The sequence below is a fragment of the Opisthocomus hoazin genome, chromosome 36 (genome assembly GCF_030867145.1).
Source record: "Opisthocomus hoazin isolate bOpiHoa1 chromosome 36, bOpiHoa1.hap1, whole genome shotgun sequence".
Classification (NCBI taxonomy): Eukaryota; Metazoa; Chordata; class Aves; order Opisthocomiformes; family Opisthocomidae; genus Opisthocomus; species Opisthocomus hoazin.
In genome coordinates, this window is record NC_134449.1 from 742,827 (window position 1) to 751,340 (window position 8,514).

The following is an 8,514-nucleotide window of genomic DNA, read 5'->3' on the forward strand; positions in this document are numbered from 1 at the left end:
CAATCCAAGAAAAAATCACAGAAGCTTCCACCACCGAAGGTCTTGCCACCTCTCAGCCTCCCTGCAACAGCCACGCCTTCAGCAGAAGCAGGACAACTCAGAAAGGAGAGCTCACGCACCGTCCTCCCGCCTCTCGCCCGAGGCGCTGAGCAAGATGCTCGCCGGCCAACAGCACGCCTTCACAGGTCCCGCGATTACACCTCCGGAGCCGCAGCAACTTCTTTCATGCCTGTACGCAGGCCAGGATGGACTGCAGGCACCCTCCCCTCCACGGGCTCGCATATTCCAAGACAGCCCGTGCCTCCGGTGGGTCGGAAGCCCCCTGCCCAGCCAGGAGCCCGGCGCAGACCACTGCCTTTGAAGGTTTCCCAGCAGAAGCCCAGGCAGCCCAAGTCCTGCAAATAGGCGGTCGCTGGCAGCCTCGTGGAGGGTGTCCTGAGGAGGTGTGCGGCTCCAGGGCCACAGACACCCCGGGCACCTCCCCGCGGTGTAACCAAGGCGATGGAATTAGTTAATCATAAAGCACGAACAATGCTGCTATGTCCCTGGTACAGCCCTGCCCATCTGCTCATTAGGGCTGGGAACAGAGGGTTTAGTCCCTAGGTAACCATTAATGTTAAACAATAATGGTGGAGGGGGATTTTTAATAGAAATAGCGTTACCTAAGAGTTGCAGGTGCATTTCTGGGACCTGTCTATTGTGTGAATTAACTGAAGCAAAAAGTCATACATCTCCCCCCAAAGAAGTTAGTTTTCATTAAAACTAGCAGGTGCCTACAACTGGGCAAGACGACCCGTGCCGCAGGGACAAGAGCCAGAAGAGGACTGAGCTTGTGCAGAAAGAGGGGTCAACCCGCGGACACTGTGATGAAGAGGATGAGCCTTCATCTTGAGACCCCCGACGACCACCACTAGGAGGCACTGCGCAAGCGCAGCTGGGAGCAGTCTATGGAAATGGACTGATTTGACTATGAAAGGAAGAGCTTGCGTAATCAGATGAATATGTATATTTTGATCTATGTAAACTGCACGGAAGGGGTATGGGGTATGCACGTTGGGTGGAATTATCCCCCGTGCATCCAGCGCTGCAATAAAGAATGCTGCCTTTTAACGCTACATTGGTGTTGCGAGGTTTTATTCCCTGGTTTTCAGCAACACCGGCACAGAATAAAGACTTTGCTCCCAACGCCTCGCCTCTGCCTTCATTTATTCGTGCCAGGCCACGCTGTGTCTGGGTATTTTCCAGGCAACCTTTTCCCTCGTTGTCTCCCGCCTGCAGGCTCGATCTGGCCAAGAGCCAGTTTCAAAGGGCAGAAAAGCAGCCAACGTTCCTGCCTTGCTCAGACAGCTTTGTGGCCGGGCTCTTGCAGGGGCTGGTGCAGCTCTGTAAAGCCACACGCATGCCTTACGGGAGCCCCGTCTGCAGCTGCTGTTGAAGGCTGCGCCTTGTCCTGCGCCTTTATTCTCTCGTCCCCTGAAGGCCTCCTGATGGGCCTTTGGGTTGCCACCCAGGGCCCTCACTGGGCCCTTCGGTGTCCTTCCAAGGGACCACCCTCCAGCTTTTCATCTATCACAGGGGGTTCCTCTTCTCCTCTTGTCTCCTGAAGGCATCTCTGTTTGCCTTTCCATGTGCCCTAAGGACTGGCGTGGGCCTTTCGGGACAAATGAGCAGCTGCAAAAGGGTATTTTGGTGCCTCCCAAGGGCCTCCATTTCTCCTTTTGTGCTTTCCAGGCCGCTCTGTTTGCCCTCTGGTGTGGCTTGCAGCTCTACAGGTGCCGTTTGGTGCAGCCCACAGCCCTCCGTCTGCCCTCGGCTGACACCCAGAACCCTCCTTCTGCCTTTCTCTGTGCCCCACAAATACCTTTACCCTCTTCTCCCCTCAGGACTGGCTCCAGTGGCCTCCCACCCTGTCCTCAACAAGAGGAAGCTGAGGGACGCACCGGGCACACACGGCGCTTTGGGTCTGGGGGGCCCCCTGTGGAGGTCGGCCTGCGAGCCGCCCCGGGCCAAGCACAGCCACTTCCAGTCCCCTCACCACGCGACGCTGCACGCCACAGCTGCTGCCCATCAGAGGAGCTGCTGGCACCAGAGCTGTCACCAAGCAGAGGAGCCCATGTCACTGCTGCTCCGGCCTGCGTGGAGCTGCTGGGGCAGGAGGAGACCTGTGGGGATGCACGGCAGGGGGTCACGCATGGGGAGACAGACGCAGGAGGGGCCACAGAAGAAGACACATGAGGAGGCCTGTGGAAGGGGACACTGCTGGGGACGCGCTCTGGCCCGCAGGCGCTCCATGGCAGCACGGGCGAGGTTCCTCTGCAGTCCACAGCCTGCGGCGTGTGCAGGAGTCCTGCTGGAGCAGAAAGAACAGGCGAGAGGCAAGCGGCAGCAGAAGGGCAGAGGGAAAGGCACAGAGCAGCCCACACAAACCATCCCACAGCAATGCAGAAAGTCCCGTGCCGCCCGTCACCTCCCGTTAGGCACGAGGTGGGACTGCAGGTGACGCAGAGCAGAGACGAGCGCAGGGGAAACCGAGCAGGGCACAGCGAGGGGGTCGTGGCTGAACGTGCCTGAGGAAAGATATGGAGAGAGGTTTCTTGCGCCCTTCCTTTGTCCTCTGTGTTTCCCAAGATGCCAATTAGGAACTGGATAGTGAGAGCAGCAGGCCCAAAATCTAGATCCATGCAGTCCTCCAAGTTGCAGCTGCTTTGCCTGGGACAGGCAAACGGTCTAAGAAGGGTGTCCCAAAGCCAGTGCAGCAGCACAGCAGCAGCCCGCGGGCAGCCCAGCTCCAGCCCTGCCATCTGAGGTCCAAAGCCGGGAAAAACCGGATCTAGGAGGAAGAAGGATGTTGCGTCAGGGGGAGCTTTAGAAGGGTTATCAGGAAAAATTTCTTTCTGAAGGCACTGGAACAGGCTGCCCAGGGAAGTGGTGGAGTCACCACCCCCGGGGGTGGTCAAAAAATGCGTGGACGTGGCACTTGGGGACGTGGTTTAGTAGGCCTGGTGGTTTTGGATTGACGGTTGGACTTGATGACCTTTGAGGTCCTTTCCCACCTTAACAATTCTATGATTGTACGACTCTAAGGGGCAGCAGGTCAGCACCTTGTCAAGGCCCCCTCCTCAAAGCAGGCTTAGCGAGAGCAGGTGGCCCACCCGCGTGTCCAGACGGGGCTCCAGGTGGGCCCCAAGGCAGCTGGGACGCGGTGCTGTGGCAACAAGACGATGCAAACCGGCAACGTGACGACACAACAGTGCCGTGGCACAGCAACGTGATGATGCAACAATGGCCGACTGCTATATAATAGCTGCTCGCTGGCAGACCGGCTGCAGTGGCCGCAGCTGGGTGCCTCTGGAGCGAGGTGCCAGTGCAAGGGTGGCAGCTTCAGGAGAGCAGCATGGAGCGAGGAGCCATGAAGCACCGTCTTACTGCTGGCGTCCGAGGCGTGGACGCACTGCTGAGAGTCGCGTGGCAGAAGGGAGAGGTGAGCAACGGGCCGATGGAGAGGGCTGAGCTCAGGAGTCTGGGACACGCCAGTCTGCGCTGGGGCCTCGGGATGTGCCCAGCGAGCTGGCAGGAATCCAAAGGCGGTCGGTCCGGGGAGAGTTTGGGGGGAGTCCTGCCTCTCTGCCCAGCCCGGCTTACGTGGGATTGCGGATCTGGGTTGAGGAGGGGGATGGGAGTTGTGGGCACGCAGACGAGGAAGCAGAGAGCAGCTTTTGAGTGGGCTGCTCTTGGCACTCTCCTCGGCTGGAGTCTTCCGAGAGCCTTTCCAGCGACTGCCGTGTGGGAGGCTGATGGAGACAGTGCCTCAGTGCCCAGGACTGTCTGTCTCTTTCCAGGTCGGCAGCAGCAGACAGCTGTGGGTGGAAGGAGGCACTGGGCTGCTGGACCTCCCCCTTGGGCTCAAGATCCCTGTGCTGCCCAACTCCAAGCTTGTCTTCTGCAGGACAAAGCTGGGGAAAAAGGTAAAGGAAGGGGAAAGGGCTGGAAAAGCTCTCCTCATTTGTGGAGTCCCTGTCATCCAGAGCAGTCCCTGTGGCCAGCTGCCCTACAGCGGGCCCTGCAGCCCTTCAGTATGGCACCGCTGGGCAGCAGAGGGAAGCTCCTGGCTCCCTGGCCTGCGCACAAGCAGGAGGACTTGCCCTTTTTCTGGACCGCTTTCGGGCACCGCGCAAGCGTGCGACCGGGGCCCTCCCTGCCTGTGGCCGGCAGCAGTGTGTCCCGGTGCCGGGCAATGTGCCCTTCCGCCTTATCTAGCAACACTGAGCCATGCTCTGGGGTACTCTTGAGGGACACTCCAACCTTCTCCTGCTTGCCCTGTCGGCCTGTTCACAAAAGCTGAGGCTTCTTCGCTCGGGGAACGCACGCAGCATCGTCTTGCTACTCCAGCTTGCAGTGCGTTTTTCCCAAGGCAGACGCTTCCGGGAGGCAGGGTTCGTGGGCACAGCCCTGGGGCCTGCCTAACCCCGAGGAGACTGCTGTCAGTGCATTATCCCTCTGCTGCGTTTCAACCGCCGGCCTTGAACTTGTCACTCTGAAGGCTCATTTCTCTTGGGCCAAGGTCTGCAGCTCCTCCCGCTGGCCTGAGCTGCCTGCTCGCTGGTGGGGTTTGTCTTCTCTCCTGCAGCCCAACCCGGTCTGGCCCTGCAGTCTGCCTGTGGTGGTCTCTGTGCTTTCAGAAGGAAGGACAAGCGTATTGCTCTTCCAACTACCTTGACCTTTTCACAAGAACCGCTTGGCACCTCTTTGCTGCTCTCTCCTGCCTCCTTCATGCTCTCGAAAATCTCTTTTACAGCTTCACCAGCCCTCTGGCTATTTCAATCTGGGAGACCCATGCTGCCGCCTGCTGAGCACGGAATACAACAGCCTGCATGACCCGCATCTGCGGGCCTACCACCAACGGAAGAACCACCTGCACAGGCTGAAGACAGAAGGTCGCGTCACCGGGGACAGCAGAGTGAGTAGCTTTGGACGGCGGGCTGATGCAAACAGCCCTCACCAAGCGGGCTTCCCAGAGTGCTTGCGGCAGCCGCCTGTTCCTGCCGGAGGGCCCAGGGCTGTGGGGCTGGCTTCCCTGCCAGCAGAAGTAGCGCCAGCCTCCGTCTGCCACTTGCCACTCCTGCTCTTCTCAGGCTGCCCCGCGCTGCCCGGGTCTTGAGGAGGCAGCCGGTGCAAGGCCTGGCGCTGGGCTCAGGAGCACCGCTCAGCCCTGCCTGGCGGCTGTCAGGGGCCCCACCACCGCGGAGGGCACGCCAGGGGAGGCCAGGGGAGGCCAGGGGAGGGTGTGCAGAGGACCAGCTCCCCTCCCGCTGCCTTTGGGCTGTTTTGGGGAAGGCAGTCTACGTAGCTGGCTTGACGGTTCTTGGGGCACTTCTCCCCTCGTCTCTCCATAGGTGGTTTGCACTTTGAAGGAGTTCAATGACTACAGGCACTATCTGAGCACGCTGAAGCTGGGGGCAGTGAAAATGTCCATGCGAGAGCAGGTAGGCAAAGCGCAGTGTCTGTAGACACCTGTCAGCGGCACGGGGCCGAGGGCTGGGGCTTCACTTGCAGCATCTTGGGCAGGCGGTCGGTGCAGAAGAGCTGAGGGCTGTGCTGCTGGGCCGGGTGCTGCTGCTAGCTGAGCTAGCACAGGGTGCAGGGGTGGGCACGGGCGGGAAAGTCCTGCGCAAGCATGGCGAGTCCCGTGGGTCGCACTTCTCTTCTGCCCTTGTCGGGCTGCAGAAGCCTCGCGAGCGCTGTCCTTGGCCCGCGGGATGCCTCAGCACGCAGGGGCCTGAGCGCCTGTCTGGGCAACAGCAAGCCACAACCCGCTGTCGCCTTTCCGAAAAAGTCTCAGGAACAACTGGACAAATCAAATGGTGGCTGCGCACTGCCGGGACGGACTGACGTGCCTCCCCTGCTAGAGCGGCGGCTGCAGCAGGAAAGAAAGCGCTTGCCAGGTGGACAGAGGAAGAGGAGGCAGAGGTAAGCAAAGGCCCAGTAACGCTTGCCCTTGAAGGGGGCCCGTGCTCGCTGAGAGAAGTCCTGGAGACTCCTGTTCCTGGAAACAAAGGAAGCCCAGTGGTGGCAGGAGCCGGCACCGGCTGCAAACCCCTTGGTGCTGTCTCTGCTTGGAGCCTTCGACAGGCAGCTGGAAGCTGCTGTGGGGACTGCTGGAACAAAGCAAGCCGGAGTAGGAGGACGGGAGCAGCTGAGCAGAAAATGGCCTGGGCAAGACGGACAGAGCGGCTCCTTCTCAGCTGCCTTCTTTTCTCTCAACAGGCACCTCGCTGTCACCAAGCAGCGGACAGAAAGACGGGAGTCTCTTGGAAAGCAGCAACGCCTCCTCCAGCAGGCCGAGGGCCAACAGCAGCAGCAGCAGCAGCTGGCGAAGCACAGACAGCCAGGCACCCGCAGCAGCTTTCAACAGTCCGCTGTGGAAGGGAGTCCGGTGAGTAGGAGCCACGTGGGTGCTGGGGGCCGCCTCTGCTGTGCGGCAGCGCGTTGGCACCCGGGCTCTTCCTCTCAGTCTGCTCAGCACCGGCCTCGGCTCGAGCCAACGAGCCCCTTGGCTGTACTAGCTCCATTCACTCATCAACTACTCTCGTCATTTTTGTCTCCCAAGTGTGCTGGAGAAGAAGCGCCTAAGAGCGCGCAGCCTGCACCGCTGCAGCCTACGCTGGCAGAAGACCAGGAGCTGGAAGAGGAGTCTCAGAGCGTGGCACAGCCGCCACTGGAGCGGGTGTCTCAGAGCATGGCACAAAAAGCACTGGAGCGGGTGAAGAGGCTCTATCAGTCCGCCCGCGCCCTGAGGAGGGCTTCCCACGAGGTCAGCAGCAGCTTGGTTGCCAACGCCACAGTGGTAGAGCCTTTGCACACTTCTCCTGTGCATCGCCGGGGGAAAAAGAGACTGGCAGTCGTGCAGAAAGTGAAGAAGAAGATAGAGGTAGAAAGGCAATCCAAGAAAAAATCACAGAAGCTTCCACCACCGAAGGTCTTGCCACCTCTCAGCCTCCCTGCAACAGCCACGCCTTCAGCAGAAGCAGGACAACTCAGAAAGGAGAGCTCACGCACCGTCCTCCCGCCTCTCGCCCGAGGCGCTGAGCAAGATGCTCGCCGGCCAACAGCACGCCTTCACAGGTCCCGCGATTACACCTCCGGAGCCGCAGCAACTTCTTTCATGCCTGTACGCAGGCCAGGATGGACTGCAGGCACCCTCCCCTCCACGGGCTCGCATATTCCAAGACAGCCCGTGCCTCCGGCGGGTCGGAAGCCCCCTGCCCAGCCAGGAGCCCGGCGCAGACCACTGCCTTTGAAGGTTTCCCAGCAGAAGCCCAGGCAGCCCAAGTCCTGCAAATAGGCGGTCGCTGGCAGCCTCGTGGAGGGTGTCCTGAGGAGGTGTGCGGCTCCAGGGCCACAGACACCCCGGGCACCTCCCCGCGGTGTAACCAAGGCGATGGAATTAGTTAATCATAAAGCACGAACAATGCTGCTATGTCCCTGGTACAGCCCTGCCCATCTGCTCATTAGGGCTGGGAACAGAGGGTTTAGTCCCTAGGTAACCATTAATGTTAAACAATAATGGTGGAGGGGGATTTTTAATAGAAATAGCGTTACCTAAGAGTTGCAGGTGCATTTCTGGGACCTGTCTATTGTGTGAATTAACTGAAGCAAAAAGTCATACATCTCCCCCCAAAGAAGTTAGTTTTCATTAAAACTAGCAGGTGCCTACAACTGGGCAAGACGACCCGTGCCGCAGGGACAAGAGCCAGAAGAGGACTGAGCTTGTGCAGAAAGAGGGGTCAACCCGCGGACACTGTGATGAAGAGGATGAGCCTTCATCTTGAGACCCCCGACGACCACCACTAGGAGGCACTGCGCAAGCGCAGCTGGGAGCAGTCTATGGAAATGGACTGATTTGACTATGAAAGGAAGAGCTTGCGTAATCAGATGAATATGTATATTTTGATCTATGTAAACTGCACGGAAGGGGTATGGAGTATGCACGTTGGGTGGAATTATCCCCCGTGCATCCAGCGCTGCAATAAAGAATGCTGCCTTTTAACGCTACATTGGTGTTGCGAGGTTTTATTCCCTGGTTTTCAGCAACACCGGCACAGAATAAAGACTTTGCTCCCAACGCCTCGCCTCTGCCTTCATTTATTCGTGCCAGGCCACGCTGTGTCTGGGTATTTTCCAGGCAACCTTTTCCCTCGTTGTCTCCCTCCTGCAGGCTCGATCTGGCCAAGAGCCAGTTTCAAAGGGCAGAAAAGCAGCCAACGTTCCTGCCTTGCTCAGACAGCTTTGTGGCCGGGCTCTTGCAGGGGCTGGTGCAGCTCTGTAAAGCCACACGCATGCCTTACGGGAGCCCCGTCTGCAGCTGCTGTTGAAGGCTGCGCCTTGTCCTGCGCCTTTATTCTCTCGTCCCCTGAAGGCCTCCTGATGGGCCTTTGGGTTTCCACCCAGGGCCCTCACTGGGCCCTTCGGTGTCCTTCCAAGGGACCACCCTCCAGCTTTTCATCTATCACAGGG